We start from the raw sequence: 23,417 nt of genomic DNA, 5'->3' as shown, positions 1-23,417 counted from the left end.
ACCAGAGGGAACTGAGAGAAATTGACCCCAAACTACTACAATTCCCGGAGAGGAGTGCTAGTAACCCACAATGCACTGCAAACATTTCCAACAAGGTAAAGTACTGGAGAATGGCATGAAGCACACTGGGATGCCAACCCCCAATGCCACATGTCTTTTACCAAGAGAGTCTGTGAATATATGCTGCACTAGCAAAGGGAGCCAAATGTGACTAACCTTTGCTGGAAGAACTATGTCAGTAGCTGTATGCCAGCAGAACTTCTGACAGCAAAATTTCTAGGGTAGACAATCCAAGGCTCGTGGATTTGATTGGCTACACAGCCTGGAATCAGACTCCCTTAGGCAAGTTACAGAGCTGCCCTGTAACTCAGTTTCTCCATCTGTAAAACAGGGCAACTCACACCTACTTTAGTAGGGTAATGGGCAGCTTATTTGATAACTCTCTGTAATGCACTTTGAGACCTGCCAGCAGAAGGCGCTATAGGAATGCAAAGTGTTATGGTTTTCCTGCTGCCCTTTCAGTTACGTTGGGACATAACCTATGTCGAATATTAGGGCACGTGAGGGCAAAGGGATGCACCAGTTCCCATCATTGCAGGTGGCCGTATGCATTGTCCCTTTACCATAAAGACTGCATTATACATCTCACAGAGTCAAATAACTAACAGGACATTCTAAGCCAGCTTCTTCCAGACGGATCAATGAACTGTAGACAGCAATGGCTGGCCAGATACAAAAGACAAATGAAAAGATCATGCCTGAATTTTGATCACTAGCCCAACTTGTTCCATATATATTTCGGGTTTCCCTGAAAAGCTGAATTAGTTGAATAAACCAGCCAGTGGCCGGGCTTGTGACGTTCTGAGTGTGATATAATATCTCATTGAAAGATGACAGGGCCAGAAACAGTTAATTAACTCACAGACTGACCTGACCCACGGCTGAACTTTAGAGACTAGTTAGGAAGATATGTAAATGAATAGAGCTTTGAAATGCAAGTCTGCATTGTTAGAGATGGAAGGGTAAATGCTTGCTCAGGTCTTGTGATGTAAGCAAACAAGTCTTGTCTATTTCTATAGCTTTAATTCAAAGATCAAAAAAAAGAATATTAACATTTAGGAAGACAGTTGAGTGAAATAGTTTTATTGTCTATATGTCTCTTTGAAGGTTGTAATAACCTGTATATGAACTGTTTAATAGACAAATTACCCTGTGCTAACTGCCAAGATGTTTGGGAGAAGGAGAGTTAAGCCTATTGTTTTCTCAGGCCAAAAGGCTGTTGGGACATGATCCTTCTTCATCTCAGATCTGCTTTGGGTTTCAAGAGGGGGAACCTTAAGCCACAAGGATTGAGATCCCCAGTCACTTACTGGAGTCACCCTGAATATGGACATTGAACTATAACCTATGGACTATTTCTAAAAGGACTTTTGGCAACTACAAACCAATCTCTGCTATGTACCTGAACCTCAAGAATTGAATTCAAGTCTGTATGTATATTGATCTTTTAACCAACACTCTCTCTCTTTTCTTTTTTTAATAAATTTTAGCTTAGTTAATAAGAATTGGCTATAAGTGTGTGTTTTGGGTAAGATCCAAGTTATAATTGGACCTGGGTATGTGGCTGATCCTTTGGGATTGGAAGAACCTTTTATTTTATATGATGAGATAAGATTTGCAGTAAAAATCATCATATCTGACGTGTGTGTCTGACCGGAGGCCTGAGGCTGGGTACTTTAAGGGAACTGTGTTGTTTGGACTTCCGAGTCACCAGTGAGGTACTATAGAAGCTGTTCTGTGCTGGCTTGGTAAACTAAATATTGGAACATCCACCAGCGTTTGGGGTTTGTCTACCCCGTTTTGTTTGCAGTTCACCCTAACTGAGTGACCTCAGCTGGCTCCCACGGGCAGCACCATCACAGGGCTGGCATTGCATTAGCCTTTAGCATTGCTAGACATTATATGCAGAACAGCTATGTAAGGACTTGTTCCTGGAGGTGTTAACATTATAGGGGGAAAGAGAGCTATTGCTTTGGGTAGCCCAAAGAAGGATAACAAGGAGTAATGGCTTGAAAATGAGCAAAGGAAAACCTAAGCTGAGTATCAGGGCAAACTTCCTATCGGGGAGATTTGTCAGACTGTGCAACGGTCTCCCCAAGAGACATGGTGCAAGCCCCGTCTCTTAAGTCCTTGGACGTTGAAGCAGTGCAGCCCAGGCAGTGGGGATCAATCCTGCACTACTCCCACAGGGATGGGCTGGACAATCCTAGTGGAGTTGGATTTCAAACAAGCAAGGCACGCAACTGCGTGAGCAAAATGCATGCTCAGGCCCCGATCGTGCCATTAGCTCCGTGCAGACAGACCCAAAGGATGATCCGCATGGATCTGACAGCAGCACCGGGGCCATAATTTTCTCCTATGACTCCCATGACTGAGTGCACAAATCAAGTAACTACACATGCAATGGACAACAATTAGCCAAACAAAGCAGCAGGGCTGTGTCTCATGGGCACACAACACGCCCACCCACGTGAGTCAGAGAAGAAGATGAATGTTCTAGGCTCTACTCCTGCAAACACGTATCCACACGCTCAACTTTATGCACATGACTACATATGTGTAGCTTCACCCACATGAGTAGCCCTTTCAGTCCTAGGAGTTACTCGTGGGAGTACAGATAAGCAAGTGAAGTGTGTCTGTATTTATAGGACTGGAGCCTTCGCCTTCATGTTGCTTTTAAGAGAACATTTTATCTTGGCATCAATTCCCCCCTTTGCCCCCTGCAAATCACAGAACAGTCTTAAAAAAAATCCACACACATACACACATTACAGAGAAAAATGGCAAGAAAATATAATTGTAGAGGAAGGGACTGAATGGAGGGGGGGAAAGGCAGCTGTATTAACCATCTGCTACACAGCTGAACAACACCCACTTAAGTGTCTGTTTACAAATCAAGTTGCCTATGTTAGTGGAAACATAGCCCCTTGCTTCAGAAGTATCAGACGATTGGCTGCCAACATGCAGTGTTTATTAGGAAAGCAGACTGGCTCTTGTAGGAGGAATAAAACAGAAATCTGTTTTTAACAAGTAAATACTAACTTAGAAGCACATGTTAGAAATTACATCCCAGGCACACAGCGCTTCCAAGAACTTTGTAACCACAAAGAGCAAAGTGCTTCTATCCCATGACATCTGTCATGATGTTTAGAATCCCAGGCCTTCTTGAACAGGAGAAAACGATTGTAACTACAAACAGTCCACACAGCTTGAGTCAGGGCTGTCCCTCAAGAGGCGCAGGGCCAGGGGCGAATCAGCATGTATGGGGCCCCCCTTAACATTTTTTATACAGGTGAAATCTGGTAACAGTGAACTTCAAGGGCAGCTGCTGGCCGCAGGTTAAATATTGATGACGCCCAGCTGTATAATTATAATGTTGTTATATTAGATTGTAGTTCTTTTTTATAATTATAATGAAGTTCATATCATTTTTAAAAAAGCTCACCAATCATGATCAGTGTCGCGCCGCTTGCATGCTGAAATCCACCTTCCTGGACTTCCTTGCAGCAAACTCACTTCCCAGGTGCATATGATCTTGCTACCCTCAGTGGATTTTTTTAAATTTAATTATACATTCGCAACCCTGAGAGCCCATGTCTCGGGAACTGGGTGACTCTTGGAGGGCTTATATGTGCCCTAGTGCTGGGGGACCCCAGGACCCTCCAGCACGGAGGAGAGGCTCTAAGATCTGTTTTCTCTGGGGGCTGGGAGTGGGAGGGAAGGCAGAAAAGCAGATGGATGGAGGACCCCAGTCCTGGTGGGTGGTGGAGAGAGCAGAGTTGTGGGACCCCGGCTCCTGGTACTGCAGGGAGGGGGACCCCAAGACTGGACAGCTGAAAGGCAAGGAGGACTCTGAGACCGGGGGGGTGATAAGGGCTGGCCCTGGCCTGGAGATGGCATTGGAGGACCCCACCCAGTGCTGGGAGAGGGGAGAAAGGGCAGTGGAAGGGGGAGGTGTGGGGCACTGTGGGGACATCAGTGCTGGGCGAGGGACAATGGAGACTACTGGCTGGCACTCACCTGTGCTAGGGGGCCCCCTGTGCTGGTGGAGGGTCCCGCCCGAAAAGGGAAGGGTCCGTCCAAGACGGAAGGGCAGGGTCAGGGTCTACCTGGGTCAGCTTGCCCTGGCACTAGTGGTTGGGGGCGCTAGGACCCTGCGACAGCAGGCGACGCCGGGAGCTGGCAGAGCGGAGAGGGCTAGGGCCAGGTCGCTTGCTGCTGCCGCCGCAAAGACTGCACCTGAGCCTGGGGGCCTGCGGGCAAGAAAAAGAAATAAACACCCAGGCTGGTGCATGCGGGGCACAGGCCTGATCCCTGTTGCCAGCATCAGGCCCCCCACTAGCTCCCCAGCTGCCCCACCTGCCCTGTGTCCCCCTGAAGCACGGGGCCCCCCAAAGTGCAGGGCCCGGGCAGTTTCCCCCTGTCCTTCCTATGGACAGGACGGCTCTGGCTTGAGTTCCAGCTTTGTCTCACTTGTTCACCAAGGACCACATCCTGGAACACTATCCAACCACAGAGCTATCTAGTGGCTGGGTAATATACTGCAAGTGAACACCTCACGTCAACATCCTCTATGGATAACACTTTGCAAGCCTGTATTACGTGCTGTTGTTTTTAACTTCGCCCTTGTTTCAAGGGTTCCTTTCCTCAGTGTGGGCTCCACCCCAGGGCACCTCACAGAATCAGGGTCTATATCCCTCATATAGTGGCTTGTTTTGAAACGCCTACATGGTTGGAATGAGACCCAGATTGAGAGTAACCTAACATGGTTACCATCTGATGGCTGTTCAGTGCCTTATGTGAAACAGGTTGGTGGTCTCACTTCACTTCCAAGTGGGTATAAAATGGCCAGCTGGAGCCTCCATGTTAAGCCATTAGACTGAGAACTCCTCTAGTTTTCATAATAATTAGTCCCACTAATTGCCTCCCACCTCCCCAACTACCCGATCCAAGTCTGACCAGAGCCCAGAACAGAAGCTAGCTCCCTTTTTTGGCAGTCTTAGGAGCGAGGTTAATGGCTGACTGGGCTCAGAGGCTGGCCTGTGGTGCCCCCTAGAGGCTGTGTCCCTGTACACAAAGTTTGACGCATGGGTGTGGCGTGGTGAGAGGGGGACACGCGTCCTCACTGCCAACAAAAAAAAAGAAAAAAGGGTGTTCTTAAAAAAGCAGCAAAGACAGGGCAACTCGGCGTTTCACTCGGCTTAGCAGCTTGAGTTAAAGCCTATAGGAGAGCCTGGGGCTGAACCCCAGAGGCGTGCCCGAGTGAAACGCCGAGTTGCTGTGTCTTCGCGCGTTGGCTAACCTGAGCTAAGGACACATCTTCGTCCGCAGTGAAGACGTGCCCTGACACTGCTGCTGCCTGCGTGGCATCTGTCATGTGGAGCCTGCCTTTGGGGCCCTCAGTGACAAGCACAGCGCTCACTTTTTAGTTCATTTCTTTAGGAAAAGCTTGAGTTCCATTAGCAGGCGCTTCAGATTCTGGTTCCAATTCTGACTGTCCTTGGGTAAAAATCAACCCCTTATTTATTTAGTTAGTTTACAGTAGCACCTACAGACTGCAAGTGTGACCTGGGCCCCATTGTGCTAGGTGCTGCACAATCAGAGACAGTCTCTGTCCCAAAGAACTTGCATGCTAAGTCAACAGTGGGAGAGAAAGGAAGGATTATTTTCTCCATTTTACAGATTGCAGCAGAGAGAGATTAAGGGCTTGTCTACACAGTGGGGATAACATGCTTGATGGGGATGTGATTTCTAATGCTCATTAATACGCTGCACATTAATCGGTCCCTGTAGACCCTGCTGGTGTGCACTAAAGGTTCTCTAGTGTGCTTTAACGTAGTGCCACTTCAAACAGTACTGAGCAGAAGTGCACTAGCGGAATCTACGCAGACCAATTAACGCACAACACAACATGTTAGGGCACTTTGAAAATCACACCCCCGTTGAGCACATTACCTCCACCTGGGGACAAGCCCCAAGGTCACTCCTGTGGCAAAGCCAAGAACTGCACTCAGCTCTGCTGATGCCGCGGCGAGGGCCCTAACTACAAGGCCACACTTCCCTGACGTTATGAGTAGCTGAGAGAATAAGGCCTGGTCTACACCTAAAACATAGGTCGACCCAGCTACATCACTCAGGGCTGTGCAAAATTCACACCTGCAGAGATGTAGTTAAGCTGACCTAAAACCAAATGCAGACACTGCTGGATTTTTCTGTTGACCTGCTACCACCTCTCAAGAAGGTGGATTTACTACAGCAACGGAAACCCCCCTGCTGTCACTAAAGTGAGGCCAGGTCAACATCAAAAGCTAAGTCGACCCAGCTATGTCGCTCAGGGGGAGGTGAAAAATCCACCCCCACAAGCAACATAGTTAAACTGACCTAATCCTTGGTATAGCCAGAACTAGGTCGACAGAGGAATTCTTCCATCAACAAAGCTACTGCCTCAGGGTAGAGAATCCCCTGGTTGCTGTCGTGAATGTCTACACTGAAGTGCTACCGTGGCCCAGTTGTAGCTGTAGCATTTCAAGTGTAGACAAGCCCTAAGTGTCTTCACTTCAGTGATGTAGCTACAACAACCGTGCTTGTGGTGTAGACATACCCTGATTGATTCAGTCTGGGTGGAGGTCCAAAGAACTGAAAACTTTTATTTGGGGTCAACCTGCCACAGAAATGTTTTGAATTTTTCAGCAAACTGAAATATCTTTTTTTAAGCTTCATTTCATGTTGACCAAAACATTTTGGTCAATCCAGACCTAAATGTACTGTTTCAATTTGAGATTTTTTAAACATTTTTTTAAAAATAAAGAAATAAAATTGAGGGAAGTTCTGAAACAAAACATATTTCCAAAACAGAAAAGTTCAAACATTTTTTTTTTCCAGAAATGCCAAAACACTCCCAAAGATTTTGGGATTTTGTTTTTACCAAAAAATGTTATCAAATTTAACCTGAATTTGCAAATTATTTCAGTTAACCCAAATCTGCATTTTTTCCCATCAAAAACCAGTTTCATGTGATAAATTTTGCTTAGCTCTAATCATTAGCTCTCTAGCAAGGTACTTATATGGCCCTCATCACTGTGATGTCCGACCACCTTAAATGGAGTAGTTTGTAGTTTAATATCCATTTTTATGGTAGCACTAACCAAAAATAAAAACGCTTTTTACAGAAGCAGATAACAAGCGTGGAGATAACACCACCATGATGGCCCCTGAACGATCCCGTCAACACATACAAATAACTACCAATATAAATACGATTTTAAAGACTTATTATTGGCTGCCAAAATGCTGGCTCCGTTCTGTCAGAATCAGCTGAGCTCCAAGAGTAGAGATACCTACTGACGTGTGGGTCGGCCCTTATTTTCAGAGATGCTGAGCACTTGCACCTCCCAGGGACATCAGCTGGAGTTGGAGGCGCTCAACACTTCTGAACAATGGCAGGCTAAGGAGCTGTGACACGATCTCTACCACTGCCCGTTTGTACGGCGACATTCCTGTCCATACGTCCCACAGAGACAACTTGTACCTGCTGATCGTGGGGAAACAGAGGGAGGGCAGCCGGCTTCAGCGGATGGTACTGAGCATGTTCAATCCGTGTGAGCATGCTCAGTTCAAGCCAAGCAGCAAATCTTGAAGGGCACATGACCCTGCGTGCCCCCTCCCCCCCCCACCTGTCGCCTCTGGCATAGAGGGTTGGCCTGATACTCCATTCACCTGGAATGTGGATCTTATATCCACCTGTGCGGAGTGGGTATCCAACGGCACTGTTGTGATCTGGACTCATTTCACGCTTATTTTGCTCCCAGTTGCACAGACATACAGGTAGATTCTAAAGCACAGTGTGAGATTCCCCTCCCACACTCCCCCAGCTATGGCATTACTCCAAGAAGAGGTAGGATTTAACAACTAACCACGCCCAGCTCAACTAAGATGACCCAAGGAAGAGGACGATAGGTAAAGGAATACAAGCAGAGCTGGCTGAATATAGCTATCCAGCGGATTACTTTAAGTTAAAGATGCAAGAGCTGTCAGAGGCCTGTATCCCCAAAAAGGGAAAAAGATTACTAAGCAAGAGACTTAGACCGAGCTGGATGAGCGACCGGCTGAAAGGGGTGATTAGGAAAAAACAGAAAGCGTACAAAGAGTGGAAGAGGGGAGGGATCAGTAAGGAAACTTACCTTAGCGAAGTCAGAGAATGTAGAGATAGAGTGAGAAAGGCCAAAGGCCAGGAAGAGTTGGACTTAGCGAGGGGAATTAAAAGTAATAGTAAGAGGTTTTACAGCCATATAAATAGGAAGAAAGCAAAGAAAGAAGAAGTGGGACCGCTGAAGACTATAGCCGGAGAGGAGATTAAAGATAATCTAGGCATGGCGCAATATCTCAATGAATATTTTGCATCGGTGTTTAATGAGGCCAATGAAGGTATTAGGGATACTAGCACCGTTACAGAGGGGCATACGGGATGGGGGATTACCGCATCCGAGGTAGAAACAAAACTAGAACGCCTTAATGGGACTAAGTCGGGTGGACCGGACGATCTTCATCCGAGAATATTGAAGGAATTGGCGCGGGAAATAGCAGGCCCATTAGCGACTATATTTAATGAATCTGTAAACTCGGGGGTAGTCCCATTAGACTGGAGAATAGCCAATGTGGTTCCTATTTTCAAGAAAGGGAAAAAAAGTGACCCGGGTAACTATAGGCCTGTTAGTTTAACATCTGTAGTGTGCAAGGTGCTGGAGAAGATTCTGAAAGAGAAACTAGTTGAGGACCTTGAAGTTAATGGCAAATGCGATAAATTACAGCATGGTTTTACGAAGGGCAGATCGTGCCAAACGAATCTGATCTCCTTCTTTGAGAAAGTAACGGACTTATTAGATAAGGGAAATGCGGTGGACCTAATATACCTGGATTTCAGTAAAGCGTTTGATACAGTACCCCATGAGGAACTATTGGTTAAAATGAAAAACATGGGGATCGATATGAAAATCCAGAGGTGGATAGGGAATTGGTTAATGGGGAGAATGCAGCGGGTCGTATTAAAGGGTGAATTGTCGGGTTGGAGGGAGGTTACTAGTGGAGTGCCTCAAGGTTCGGTTTTGGGACCCATCTTATTTAATCTATTTATAACTGACCTCGGGACCGATTGCAAGAGTGGGCTGATAAAGTTTGCGGATGATACGAAGGTGGGAGGAGTTGCAAACTCGGAGGAGGATAGGGATACTCTGCAGGGAGACTTGAATGAGCTTGTGAATTGGAGTATCAGAAATAGGATGAAATTTAATAGTAAAAAGTGTAAGGTGATGCACTTGGGGACGAATAATAACAATTTTAGTTACAAGATGGGGACGCATTGGTTAGAAGTAACGGAAGAGGAGAAGGACCTAGGGGTCCTTGTGGACCGCAGGATGACTATGAGTCGGCAATGTGACGTGGCGGTGAAAAAAGCCAATGCGGTCTTGGGATGTATTAGGCGAGGTATATCTAGTAGAGATAGGGAGGTCCTGCTTCCGTTGTATAAGGCGCTGGTGAGACCTCATTTGGAGTACTGTGTGCAGTTCTGGTCTCCCATGTTTAAAAAAGATGAACTCAAACTGGAACGGGTGCAGAGAAGGGCGACTAAGATGATCAGAGGAATGGAAAACCTGTCGTATGAAAAGAGATTAGAGGAACTTGGGTTGTTTAGTCTGACAAAGCGAAGGCTGAGGGGGGATATGATTGCTATGTTTAAATATATCAGAGGGGTTAATACAAGGGAGGGAGAGGAATTATTCCAGTTTAGTACTAATGTGGACACGAGAACGAATGGATACAAACTGGCCGGGGGGAAGTTTAGGCTTGAAATTAGACGAAGGTTTCTGACCATCAGAGGGGTGAAATATTGGAACGGCCTTCCGAGGGAAACGGTGGGGGCGACAGACCTGTCTGGTTTTAAGATTAAGTTGGATGAGTTTATGGAGGGAATGGTTTAATGATAAAACATAGTAGCCAAGGAAAACCAAGCAATGGTACATGATCGCCATATTTGGGGTCGGGAAGGAATTTTCCTCCAGGGTAGATTGGCTGAGCCTCTGGAGGTTTTTCGCCTTCCTCCGCAGCATGGGGCAGGGATCACTAGCAGGAGGGTCTCAGCCGATTGAAGTCACTAAAACACAGGATTGGGGACTTCAACGGTAGAATCCAGGGAAGGGTCTTGCGGCCTGCAGCATGCAGGGGGTCAGACCAGATGATCATAATGGTCCCTTCTGACCTTAATGTCTATGAGTCTATGAGTCTATGAGCGGCCGCTGAAAATTTTAGCATGAAATAAAAACAAAAAAACATTTCATTGGAAGGGTTTTGGGGTTTCAATGCAACAAAAAGCAAAAGCAAAACAAAGTTGTTTTTTGGGCCTCCCCCCTTTACTACCCTCTTTTCGCCACTGGAAGGGGTGGGGGAAAGAGAGAGAAAAGGAGAAGAACAAACACCAACCTGCAAAAAAGAAAACGTTCCCCCAAAACCATTTGGATCCATTCCAATGACAAGCATTTGATGGGCAGAAATACCAGGTGGGAAGGAATTGCTTGGGGTGTCGGAGAGGGCACAGCTCGGGGTGAGGCCCGTGATTCCGAAAAGTGCAGCTCCCTTTGACAAGGAGGGACAGATCCATGTTCCCTCTATGTCCCCGTTGGGCTGCTCAGATAACACAATGGACCTGGGAAGCTGGTGTAATGAGCTAGGTCAGAGCCTCCTAATGTTTGGGGGAAGTCCCTGGGTGGCGCATAGAGGGGGCGTGTCAAGGGCCTGGCCACACAGCAACTGCTATGGTGATCCCTTGGGGGCTGCTACCAGTAGATGAAAAATAGAGTAGCTCGGAGGCTGCTTTCCCTTGTGCAGGAGACCAAACAGTAGCTCCAAAGCAGCTGGCTGTAACGAGCAAGAAGAGCGCTCATGGTGCGTGGCTGTACCCTCCCCAGAGCAAGACGCCAGAGATCAACCTGGGCAGGAGGCCTACACGTTTCTTACAGGCTAAGATAAAATCTAAAGGCCTGATCCAAAGCCCACTGCAGCAATGGGAGACTTTCCATTGACTTCACAGGTCTAGATCAGCTCCTAACCTCTTTCCCCTTAACTTCAGGCACCTGAGTGTTGAAATAAGAGGCCGGGTGATTGTTAGCACAGAAAGGTAGCAAAGGCAGAAGAAAAAGCCCAGGAAGTGTTTTGGCTATCGGGTCAACATTTCAACCGGAAAAGGGTCCTGCAGCCCAGCCGTGAGACGCACAGGCCGATATGATCATATCTGTCGGGCTCCGGCATATAAGGGAGAAGTGTATGTGAGTGCATTCTCTGTGGTGAAATAAGTGCCATTTGCCAAAGGAATCTTTGCAATGAGCTGGCTAATATGTATGCACACCACCGCCCTCCACTGGTGGGGATCAGAACTGCTCCACTAGATGACAGACCCTTTGCAGCTGAACTCAAGTGGATTTTTCAGGGGAGTTACTCCGGATTTCCACCAGTGACTGGGAATGGAATGTGGCTCACTGAATTTTTCCATCGTCGAGGAAACATTTTTAACCAATCTGTGAGTAGGAAGCTCCCCTCTAGGGCCAGATCCGCAGCTGGTGTAAATCAGTATTGCTTCACTGAGGTCAGCGGATCGATGCTGGTTTAGACCAGGTGAAGAGAGGAGCTGCTGTGTTGCAGATGAGGCATAAGTGTAAAGTCCTGGGCCCGTGTGGTCATTAAGGCTTTCCACCTGCTGAGGACCTGCTCCCTCCCTGCCTTTTCATGCATCTCTGAGCTACCAGTTTTATTCAGAAATGCTATGCCTGCCTTTCTGTCCGCTCACTCCCCTTTCATTAGTTTTCTCCTCTCGTAGCTCTCAGCACCACGGAGCCAGAGGGTTCAAAAAAAATACTGTCGTATAGATTTTTAAACTTCATTGACTAATGATCTTTACTCACAAAAGGCCGCCACACCCTTTTGGATATTTCCTCCCCTCCCTTTAAACAAATGGGCACCTGGCGCTTTTCTTCCGCTTCCACAAAATTAAATTCTCTTTTTTCATTCACACATACACACGAGTCCAGAGCAGTTTTGATTCCATCACCGCCAGGCGCCTTGAACTCTCTGATGTCTGCATGCCGTCGGGATGAAGGGAAAAACCTCTTTCAGCACTGATTGCGTTACTGAAATATGAGCAAGTGAGGAATACCAGCCTTCTCCCACAGGCCCTCATTACGACCGACAGACCTGAATTGTAGCAAGGCCCCAGATCTATGCCACTGGTGTCTATTCATCTCTCTCAGACTAGGGTATCCCCTGTCTCTTTGAAAGACTGTGTTTGCAAGGGAGTGGAAAGAGCAGGTGCTGAAAATCAGCTGTTAATGCTCAACCCAAAGATGAAAACGTTTAACATAAAATCGGATCTTAGGGGATAGAAATCGAATGCACTTCCCCCCCCCCCTTCCCCTTTAATTCAATCCTTTATATCCCAGGCCTTGATGGCGTCAAGATCTGACTGATGACTCCTGTGTGAAGTTGCCTCTGGCTAATTCCAAGGCTGTTCCAACCAGTGAGCCTCTAGCTATGTGATAGGGGAAAGGTGATGGGATTTTTTTTTTTGCGGGGGAGGGGGAGGGATGGAAATCAGGAGAGGAAGGAGAAGGGAGAGGGAGAGGAAGAAATGTACCTGGCATTTGATCAACCACTCCCCTCTTCTTGTATAAGAGGACACCACATAGGGACAGCCTGAGCCCCCCTCTATCCCCTCCTATGCGAGACCGGCCTGAGCCCCCTCTGCCTCCTGCCAGCCCGAGTCCCTCCACTGCCCACCCGCATGGTGCTGGCCTGAGCCCCCTGACACCTGCCCAGGGTCAGCACGAGATTCCCCTACTTCCCCCTGCACATGGGACCAGCCCGAGCCCTCCTGCCACCCGCTCATGCACGGGACCGGCCCAAGGCCCCCTGCAGCCTGCCCACGCAGGGCTGACCTGGGGCTCCTTTACCCCAGCTGCCTTCCCATGCAAGGCTGACATTGCCACTCATTCCCCTCTCCCTCCCGCATGTTCCGCCGTGCCCCGCTAGGGGTCGCATCCCACTTTTTTGGCAAAAGACTGCATTTGTCCAGTTTGCTCTTGGGGGACAAATGGCCAATTTTGCCTGGGCCAGCCAGGACAGGGCCTAAAAAAGGGACTGTCCCGGCCAAAATGGGACGTATGGTGACTTCAGGGGTAAAGCTTGATTGTGTAAGAGACAGACCTTTCAAAGGGGCCAATCCCAGACTGTGAAACAATCTCCCAAGAACTAAGGACCAACCCAACCCTTGAATAAAACCCAACTCTCCTGAGTCCCAGAACAATACAGTAACCTAGCCTAGCCCAATCCCTGCTATGTCAGACAAGATGATGGCCATCACATACACACCACTATCCTCTACTGGCTGGAACCAGAACTGCAAAACGGTCACAGGCCTTATACTGCTAACAGCTCATGGAGAATCTCCTTTAGTTCAGAAGTTAAGAGCCAGCATCCAGTCGCTTTGTGCAGCGTAATTCCAGCTGTGAAATTGCTAGGCCGCTCTAGATGTGTTACAATAACCCTGCTTAAACATTGAATTGCATAACATGGTGGAGGCCATTTTTGCATCTGGAAGGACAAGAGACTTAAAAGTAAAAGCTTAAATGAAGGTCAATGTCTTTACCATGGGGAAGGATGGTCTCGAGGTTAAGGCTGGGGATTAGGTCTGTGTGGCTCTCTCAGTTCAATTCCTGCCCCTACCACTGACTTGCTGTGCAACATTAACCAAGCCAACTGCTCTCTGTGTGACTCAGTCCCCCATATGTAAAGGGGGGGGTGATAAATCTGCCACGTCTACTTAGACTAAATTCTCTGGCATAGGGACTGTCTCATAACTATATGTCTGTACAGCACCAAGCACAATGTGGCCCAGATAAATATCTATGGGGCAAAAAACAAAGGTCTCCCAAACAGGGAAGTTTAGGCAACACAGATGCCCTGGGTTTAAGCTGCATTTTAAAGGCTACCTGTGGTATTATATTAGCAATGGCAGGAATCCTGTGCAGGTTTCAGGCTGGTCTCTGTTTCTCTGTAACAGAACCTTATTATTTTCTAGACACTACAGACTAAGAAGCAGGGAAAGTGACGAGATACAATCTGAGCTTTCTTCTGTTCTGACTTCCTTGCCAAAAAGGCTAAAAATACGCCCAAGACTTAGCCTTTGCCATTAAGTGCTTTACAGTTATCTGTGGCATTCTATTCATATTTTGGGAACTGTAACTCACGAGCTGGTAAGAAGAATGGATTTGTCCTTCTGACAGTTATGACAATAGGAATCTCTCTGCTTGGCCGAGGTTCTGAAAACAAAAAAAATTAATTGGAAAACCTATCTGCCTTGGCGTGAGATATATGGTCGTCCGACAGCTCCTGTTCGTAAGCCTGCCAGCCTGGACCACAAACTCTTTCAGCACTGGGAGTAAGGCAGCAGAGAGTAAGGGCTTGCTAGACTCAGTGCTGCCAGGCTCAATGATTTCTAAAACATAAGAGAAAGTTATTAATTGATTATTTACTTATGGGAGTACCCAAGATGAGCAAGGCACCTTCCAAACTCCGGCACTTACATTATTATCCTTTAGAGAAAGAGATTTAAGGCCTTCCATCTATTTAGCTTATGGAAGAGAAGGTTAGGAGGTGATCTGATCACGCTCTACAAGGACCAACGTGAGAAGAGGATTTATGATTATAGAAGGTTCTTTACTCTACCAGACCAAGGTAGAGCAAGATCCAATGGCTGGAAAGTGAAACTAGACAAACTCTGTCTGGAAATGGAAGAACAAATTTTTGACAGTGATAGTAACTGACCACTGGAACCACTTACCAAGGGATGTGGTAAATTCTCTATCACTTGGAGTCTTTAAATGACGATTACAAGGAGGAGCCCTCTCGCCAGCATAAGTAATGTCTTCACTGAAGTGATGCAGCAGCACTGCTGCAGCATTTTAAGTGTGGACAAGCCCTATGTGTTTGTACAGCACCTTGCACTGAACTTGGTTATAAGATGCAGTGTTGCATGGGAGTGATGTAATTATGGAGGGCGAGCCTAACTGATGTGATGATAGAGGACAACCCCACCGATGGGATCAGTCTGATAGGACTTTTAGCATCATTGTGAGATGAATTGTTTGCAGTGAGCAAAGATCTTGATTTGGAAATCCACAGAGGGAAGCAAGTCACAGAGGTTTTCATACAAGAAAGAAGACCCTCTAACAAATAAAGACCACCATGGAAGTAAGTGGGTGGCCAGCCCCATCAGAGGAACTAACTAAGGTGACCAGAATGAAGTTCAAATCTGTTTAAGGGGGGAAAAAAACAAAAAACCCAAACCCACACCCTACAGCCTGCGCTTTGGTGTGATTAGTGAAAAGAATCGAGTTTCGACTGAGGCCCAAGAGGAAGAGGGACTGAAAACTGTTCAGGGAAAGTTGTTCTGTGTAAACGTAATTGACAGAGGTAACATCAAAGCAGAGGAAGCAAAAGCACTCTGCCAACGGGGATTAGAGAACATAAAGGGACAGGAGCTGCTGGAGAACTACGGAGCAAGGGACTCCCGGCCAGCTCACCACAGGTTCAATTGACATATCAGGCCCCAGAATCAAATGTGCCTGAGAGACACAGCGCGAAAACAACATGCGGGTGGCTAAGGACGTAGCTGGTGAAATCTCGGTGAGTGGGACAGGAGGCTGCGAGGAAACACTTCTCAACCCGAGGCCACAGAGAGCATGTCCCATGTTCAAAGAATGCAATGGCAGGCTCAGGAAATGACATCTGTACTGCAAATAGACGTTGGCAGCGGAGGCAGTTGGAAAGGCTCAAGATATGCCAGGACAGCACACTACAGCAGGCACGGCATGGCCAGAGAGGAAAGGGGGAGCACAACGATCCATTGGAAGCTATGAAGAAGAACAGTTAGGAGGAGAATGGGAGATAGAGCTCCTCCCGTTGTTTGGTGTATGGCTAATGAGGAAGGATTGCCCATTGGTTCGGGTGCTAACTTAGGACTCAGGAGACCTAAGGTTGCTTCCTTACTTTTGCCACAGACCCCGTGTGTCATCTCAGGCAAGCTGCTCTGTCTCACAGTTCCCCATCTGTAAAAATGGGGACATTAGTACTTACCTACCTCTTGTGAGGAAAAACAACAAAGAATGGGAGATACTGAGCTTCTGTGGTAAGAGGGACCTTCTACAGATACTGGAGGGTGGTCAGGTACCACGGTGATGGGAGTGAGACAAGGATCTGACCAGAATAGTCTCTCGCAAAAACTACAGTGATGGGCAGGGAGCATCAAATCCTTTCTACAAGGGAGGAGGAATTAAGAGACACTGCTGTCTGTAGGGAATGGGTACCAGGCTCACCCAGAGACGCAAAACTCAGACAGCCTTGCTGGCCTCTTTAGCCATGTCAAGATCCTGCCCATTATTATCCTGAAGGCCCCAAAACGTGTGAGCTCTCTCACAAGAGCGAAGTCTGAGACACAGTCCCTACCTTAAAGGGCCTGCCCACTGGATTGAACACGACACAAGAAGCGAGGGTGGTAATTGTCACTCTTTGTACTTCACTAGTGCCTCAGGGCCCCAACTGAGAGTCCTGGTAGTCACTGATGGTCCAAGGATCAGCATTTGAGAATGATTAGACCAGTCCGTAGGATTGCAATCCTGAGTAAAACCAGGAGTGAAATCCTGTCCCCAGTACAAGCTTCGACCCTGACTTCACTGGGATCAGAATTCCATTGAGCTCTGTATCCTGTTACCAACTGCACCCAGTACCAGATGCTTCAGAGGTAGGTGCAAGATGTCCTGAAGTCAGCAGTTCTGCGATAGCCTGTCTCCAGGGAAAGTTTCCTCCTTGAGGAAAGGTTGGCTTAGGCCCTGAAGCATGAGAACTTAGATCCCCTCCAAAACTGTGGGTTAGCTTTTAACAGCACTATAATAATGCTGGATATTCTTGTTACCGCATATAAATGTCTAATTGCTTTCTGAATCCTGCTAAACCATTAGCCTCAGTTATGTCTTGTGGCAAGGAGTTCCATAGGCTAATTGTGTGCTGTGAGACAAGTATTTCCTTTTATGGGTTTTAATTTTGTCATGGTTTTGACTGTCCCCTTGTATTGTAGTATGGGGCAGAGTGAACACAAATTCCTGCTCTACCTCCTCCAGACCATTCATTATACTGCATAATTTTATGAGGTCCCTTCTGATCAGCCTCTTCTCTAAGGTATTTTCAGTTGAGTATTTATGTGCTTCTATGCTCTTCATTTGTAGCCCTCCCCCAACTGCTTAGAGTATCTGGGAGGCTTTAAAATTAAACCTAAGGACACTCTTTATTTGGGACAGCTTTTACATTTGTATTTTCAACTCATTTCATTTGATTGTAAAGTGCCCAGAGATGTTCACATGAAGGATGCTATTTTAAGCACGAGAGACAGATTAACAGACATAAAATTAGCGCTCAGAGCTTAGTGGACCAGCTACTCTACCATATGTACCCTGATCTCTGGTTCAGAAGGGGTGGGGCCTGCATCCAGGGTCAATGGGACTCACAGAATCAGATCTCATCCTGGGTTACCATATCACTAGGTTGGGTTTCAGGAAGAGAGACTGTAGCAGTGGGAAAAGGTATTTTAGGCTGAGCTAAAACACATGCGCTCCAGAAGCCGAAACAACCAGACTGATCACAAGTTATCTTATCAACAGCAGTTCTAGAAAAACTTCACTGGCACCCGGTGTTAACAACCCAGAGGTAGAAAAGCATCTACCTGTGGTACTTGTAGCCCCCTTTACCATGATAGCTGAGTGCCTCACAACAGAGCTGTCACGTATTTACCGCTCATCACCCCCACGTTGTTGGAAAGTAATATAACCCTACCTTACAGTTGGAGAATCAAGGGCAGGAACTCTAAGTACAACCAGTGCCTAGGCCACCGAGGTCCCAGTCGCAGGTGTGCCCTCAGCTCTAGCTGCTATTGTAATAAGAATGGAGCAAAGAGGGGATTTTTTTTGGCTTGGTTGCTAACCCAGAAACTCTAGAAAAAAAATGGGTTAGTTTCCAACCGAAAGTTATTTTGGGGTTATTCTTGCCAAAACAGAAAAACTGGGGAAAAAAAATTGTTCGGGTCCAAACAAAACGTTTGGAAGGTCATTTCAAAGTGTCACTTCGAAATGAAAACGCGATTCGAACGGAGATTTTCCAGACAAACTGCTTTGACATTCCAGGTTTTCATTCAGCTGAAACTGTTCGCCAAATTTCACCCCAATTCACAAATAGTTTCAGGGCCCCCCTGTAGTGGGGATGGTTACCCTGCTCCTGGGATAAAAGGAGTGAGAGCAGCTGAGGGAGGCTGGCTGAGTAGCTGGCCACAGGTGTGGCCAGCTCAATCAGGGCACAGCTGGCCCTGATAAGAGGGCTGTGAGTAGCTTGGAGTGGGAAGGACCTGGGAGCACAGGGTACCTTGGACAGAGCAGGGCTGGGGAAAGGCAAGAGGAGCTGGGGAGCTCCAGCCTGGCAACTCCCCAGGCTGAGGCCTTGTTCAAGGCCTAAGGAGGTACTGGGGCTGCAGAGGCAGCTAGTCCTACCCCCTTGCCAATGATGAGCGGCCATTACAGACTACAGTCTGCCCCTTGAGAAAGGGGCTAGATGACGACTGGCAGTAGCCACTGAGGCAAGGTGGGCATAGGGGGAGGGGGTTCCCCTGGGAAGGGAGACCCAGAGTGTGGGGGCACTGCTGTGAGGCAGCACCCCAAGGTAAGGGGCACTGGGGTCTGGGAGGGTCACGGGGGCCTGAGGCAGGAGGGACACTGGCCAGCAGGAGGCGCGCTGAAAGAGCTAATTCCCTGACTGACTAGCAGGAGGCGCCACGGCAGTGAGTCAGTGATCAACTACACCCCCAAAATGCATTTTTCAGAGAATTTACTGTGCATTAAAAAAATATTGCCCAGCTCTACTTGTGATAATCTGACTGCTAAGAGAGAGCAGGTGGGAAGACGATGACAGGCGAGTATGTATAAAGGCAATTATGAGGGCAATGCAGGGCTTTTGTCGTTTGGATTTACTATTGCTATTTTGTGGTTATCACTTTGGACGTGATTAATTCTGTAAGTCTCTCGGGGGGACGCTACCATTTTTATTAGTGCCCTGCTAATGAGGGAGGTTAATTAGTCCTCTCTCTCAGCTGCTTGGAAGTAGCAGTCATCCTGTTGTGCCATACATATCTCAGGAAACATCGCAGCTCCATATTAATATGGCAAAAATATTCTTACCTAGGTTGGAAGTTAGCAATACTTTAAAAACTCTTCTGGGGGCAGTAATGGAGCAGCAGGTCCTTGAGTCCCCTGGCATGGCAGGCCTTGTCTACAGTAGGAAATCCACACCTCTGATTAATGCAGTTATATCAACCTAAGCCCTGCTGTAGACAGCTCTAGATTGAGGGGCGTATTCTGCTGGTGACCTAGCTATTGCCTGTCGGGGAGGTAGATTACCTATGCCAATGGGAGAACCGGCTTGTTGGTGCAGCTGCAGTATTTTAAGTGTAGAAAAGCCTGTACTGTCTACAAGGGATGTCGGCCTCCTGCGATTAGCAGGAACCATTAGAACAGTCGTTTCAGGAATGAAGGGGTTAATGATCATGTGTGAGATCCCGTCAGCCCTAAGCTAGTGGAGCTTCCCTTTGAGACCTTCAGTTCTGCCCATTTAAAATGTCTCCTTGTCATGCCTATTCCTTGTTCACCAGGAGGTACTTGACCTCGAGGCTAGGTGCAGAAGCCTCCTTTAACGCTACTATACTTACATCATGAGCACTTCTCCTCCACAGCTCAAACTCTCCCACCTCCTATTCACAGATCCACAAACATCTCAGCCTCTCCTGGTCTAATGATCATTTCATGGACATCCTGCCATTGACCTCAATGGCTGCTAGAGCAGGTCCCTGCTGATAAAAAAGAATCCACCCATTCATTGTGGAAATGGTGATTTTTTTGGGGGGGGGAAATTTAACCAGCATGCTCTTGCAACACATCATGGTAACCTTGTAGATATAGAAATGCACGTCAGGGAGCTGACCGGAGCCTCAATGAACTGGTGGAAGCTGTAGCAGCTCCTCCTTCATGTGTGCAAGAAATGACTCGGTTGGTTGGTTTCAGTTATTCTATGCTGAGAAGGAGAACGTTCCAGTGGTTTGAGCACAGGACGAGGAGCCAGGGGTTCAATTGGTGGGTCTGTCACTGACCTTCTGCCTGACATTGTGCTCGGTAGTGGTGTCTCCGTTTCTGTCTGTAAAATGGGAGTATTTATTCTTATCCACTAGAACAGGTCAACATTTTTCACATGAGAAAAGTTTTCCTCAAAAATGAGACTGCAATGCTCAAGTGGTGCAAAGGGGCCAAATTCTGGCTGCAAACAATCAGCAGAGAGCTCTCCCGCTCTCTGCTAGTGTGACACTGGGCTTCAGCACTAGGTGCTCTACCCAGGTATGTCAGGGCCAAGTGGACCATGGTGATCCTCCACTTACAAGCTCCTCCTGTGAACCGTAAGCCAGTCTGGCCCCTAGACTGCTCTAATTTATGCTAGGGCCAGCACAGATGAGCTCCCCTTATCAGGGAGCTGTAACCAACTCCTTGACGGCCTCACCTCCAGCTGCCCTGGGCTGAGCAGATGGAAGAAGTCCCTAGGCCTGAGAGTCATGGAGAAGAGAGGTTTCTCCTGGACAGAGCACTGAAACCAATGCCCCTCTCTTCCAAACACTGGAGAGGTTCAAAATCCAGACCTGCCTCAGAATTCCATGGCCGAGGCCTATCCCTTTATAATTGGCCAGACGAGGGAATTGGATCTGAAACCCTAGACTTCTGGAGTGGTTCATGATCTGGGTCAGAATTCTGCAGTGTGACCCCGCTCTAGCATCCTTAAGTTAATCAGCTTCTTACCAACTTAGACATGGGCTTGTAAAAAACCACAGGTCATCTCCAGATCACGAGTGCTGAGCGATTTTCACCTCACGCGATTGTGTCGAAAAGGACTGAATTAGTCTCAGATCCGGCACCCTGCTTTAACATTGTTTGCTGGTGACGCAGTGGGGTGGTGGGGAGGAGAGAAGCATGTGGCCCATTACTAGAGTTAAAAATGTTAATTGCTCGCATGGTTTTTACTGCTAATGGTTCCCGCTGGCCTGATTTCCTCACCACTTCATGGCATACAGCAGCATTTCTTTTATTTTTCCCTATATGCTTCAATCTGCATTTTGAATAGTTCTCTCTACCATTCTCATCGTTTGAAGCACATGTCACCCGCTTCAAAGAACAGCTGAATGTACCCTCCTTCATGCTTAGTTTTTTAGGTTTTTTTTTTTAAAATATGACCTTATAAAGAAGAATCTTCACATCACCCTACTCTGGAAATGGCTCTCTTGACATTCTTCCAAGTCAGCCTAAAACTAAAGGGTGTGATTTTCTGCTGTGGGTGCATCAAGGTCCTAAGGCCTTTCAAGTAGAAGTTACGATCTGTATTCTCTCTCCACTGGCTTCTCACAGGATATTACATCAATCAGAGGAATCATAGAATATCAGGGTTAGAAGGGACCTCAGGAGGTCATCTAGTCCAACCCGCTCCTCAAAGCAGGACCAATCCCCAGACAGATTTTTACCCCAGTTCCCTAAATGGCTCCCTCAAGGATTGAACTCCCAACCCTGGGTTTAGCAGGCCAATGCTCAAACCACTGAGCTATCCCTCCCCCCAAAGCTCTGCACTATTCCCACACTGGGAATTGAACCCAGGCCACCTGGGTGAAAACCAGGACTCCTAACCACTAGACCACATGGGAGTTCAAGGTCTCAGCCTAGGTGTGGGAATCAGGAGTGCGGGGGGTGCTGCACTATCCCCGGCCCACGCCTGAGATCCTGCTATCAGTCCCACACCTGGGACTCTGCTCTTGGCCCCGTGCCTGGGACTTAGCTCTCTGCTGCCAACCCCGCGCCCGGGGTCCTGGCTGACGACTCCATGCCCGGGGCTCCACTCCTGGCCCCGCGCCCGGGATCCCAGCTGCCGGCCCCATGCCTGCCTCCGGCTGTGGCCCCAGCCTCGGCCCCCTTACCCCTGTCCATGCTCCCCCCTCCCGGAGCCACAGCTCTGGGGCGGCGGGGGACACGGACGGGGCAAAGGGGTGCGAGTTAAAATGTTTGGGGGACACTGCTTTACAGTTTCCTTAGCTGGCTTTTAGCCCCCCACTATAAAAAGTGTTCCAGCCCCACTGGGTCTCAGTCCTTATCTTTAAGGCACTCGATGGCTTGGGCTCAGGTTACCTAAAACGTCGTCTAACGCTCCGGGATGAAGCCTGTGGCTGAAAACTTGACTCCTTGGGTGTAATGGAACTTTCTACAATAAGGGTAAAGCTCATCTGTGCAGGAGTCAGAGGTTTTGGGGGGGACCAGTCTGAGACGGTGGAATCAAGTAAGGACCGTCACAAACCTCCCCACCTTCCGCTTGATGTGCAAGGCAGACATCATGGGCCTTGCCTTCTCTGGGTAGGTCTACACTTACCTCCGGGTCCGGCGGTAAGCAATCGATCTTCTGGGATCGATTTATCGCATCTTGTCTAGACGTGATAAATCGATCCCGGAAGTGCTCGCCGTCGATGCCGGTACTCCAGCTCGGCGAGAGGAGTACGCGGCATCGACAGGGGAGCCTGCCTGCCGCGTCTGGACCCGCGGTAAGTTTGAACTAAGGTACTTTGAATTCAGCTACATTATTAACGTAGCTGAATTTGCGTACCTTAGTTCGAAGTGGGGGGTTAGTGTGGACCCGGCCTCTGACATAAACATAGAGCAAGGTGGGCGCATCTACACATGATTAAAAAAATTCCAACACGAAAACACTCCACCGCATACACTTCTCCCCTGGGAAGAGAGGAGAGAATGAACACGCTGTGACAAATGTTACTGCACTACTGGGAGGTGCTAAGATCAGGTATTGAGCATGGTATAAGAATCTGTATAAAGAGATTCTTGTCATACTCTCTTCTATTTTACGGCCAATATTTCATTAATGGGAGCACTGGTGAATTTTATGCATGCAATGTTGTTGTAGGTGTGTCAGTCCCAGGATATTAGAGAGACAAGGTGGGTGAGGTAATACCTTTTATTGGACCAACTTCTGTTGGCGAGAGAGACAATGTTCAGTGGGGGAAAAATTCAAAATCATTTAGACTTTCTCGTTTCATTATTGTCAAAATGTTTCATTTCAATAACATCAAAACATTTTGATAAGGTCACAATATTTTGTTTCTACTGTACTGTTTGTATTCATTTTGTCTT

At 47.6% G+C, this 23,417-nt stretch overlaps 1 protein-coding gene and 1 non-coding gene across 2 annotated transcripts in view; both read right to left on the bottom strand.

Annotated features, from left to right (window-relative positions):
* XKR6 (XK related 6) overlaps positions 1–23,417 on the bottom strand; it is a 319,540-nt gene that overhangs the window by 174,188 nt on the left and 121,935 nt on the right. The window lies entirely within an intron of this gene.
* TRNAE-UUC (transfer RNA glutamic acid (anticodon UUC)) lies at positions 21,857–21,928 on the bottom strand. Its single transcript has one exon. It is a non-coding gene; the product is annotated as a tRNA-Glu (tRNA).

The sequence above is a fragment of the Malaclemys terrapin genome, chromosome 3 (assembly GCF_027887155.1).
Source record: "Malaclemys terrapin pileata isolate rMalTer1 chromosome 3, rMalTer1.hap1, whole genome shotgun sequence".
Taxonomy (NCBI): Eukaryota; Metazoa; Chordata; order Testudines; family Emydidae; genus Malaclemys; species Malaclemys terrapin.
Note: the sequence above shows the minus strand (reverse complement) of the source record. Positions and strands in the feature narration are given on the sequence as shown.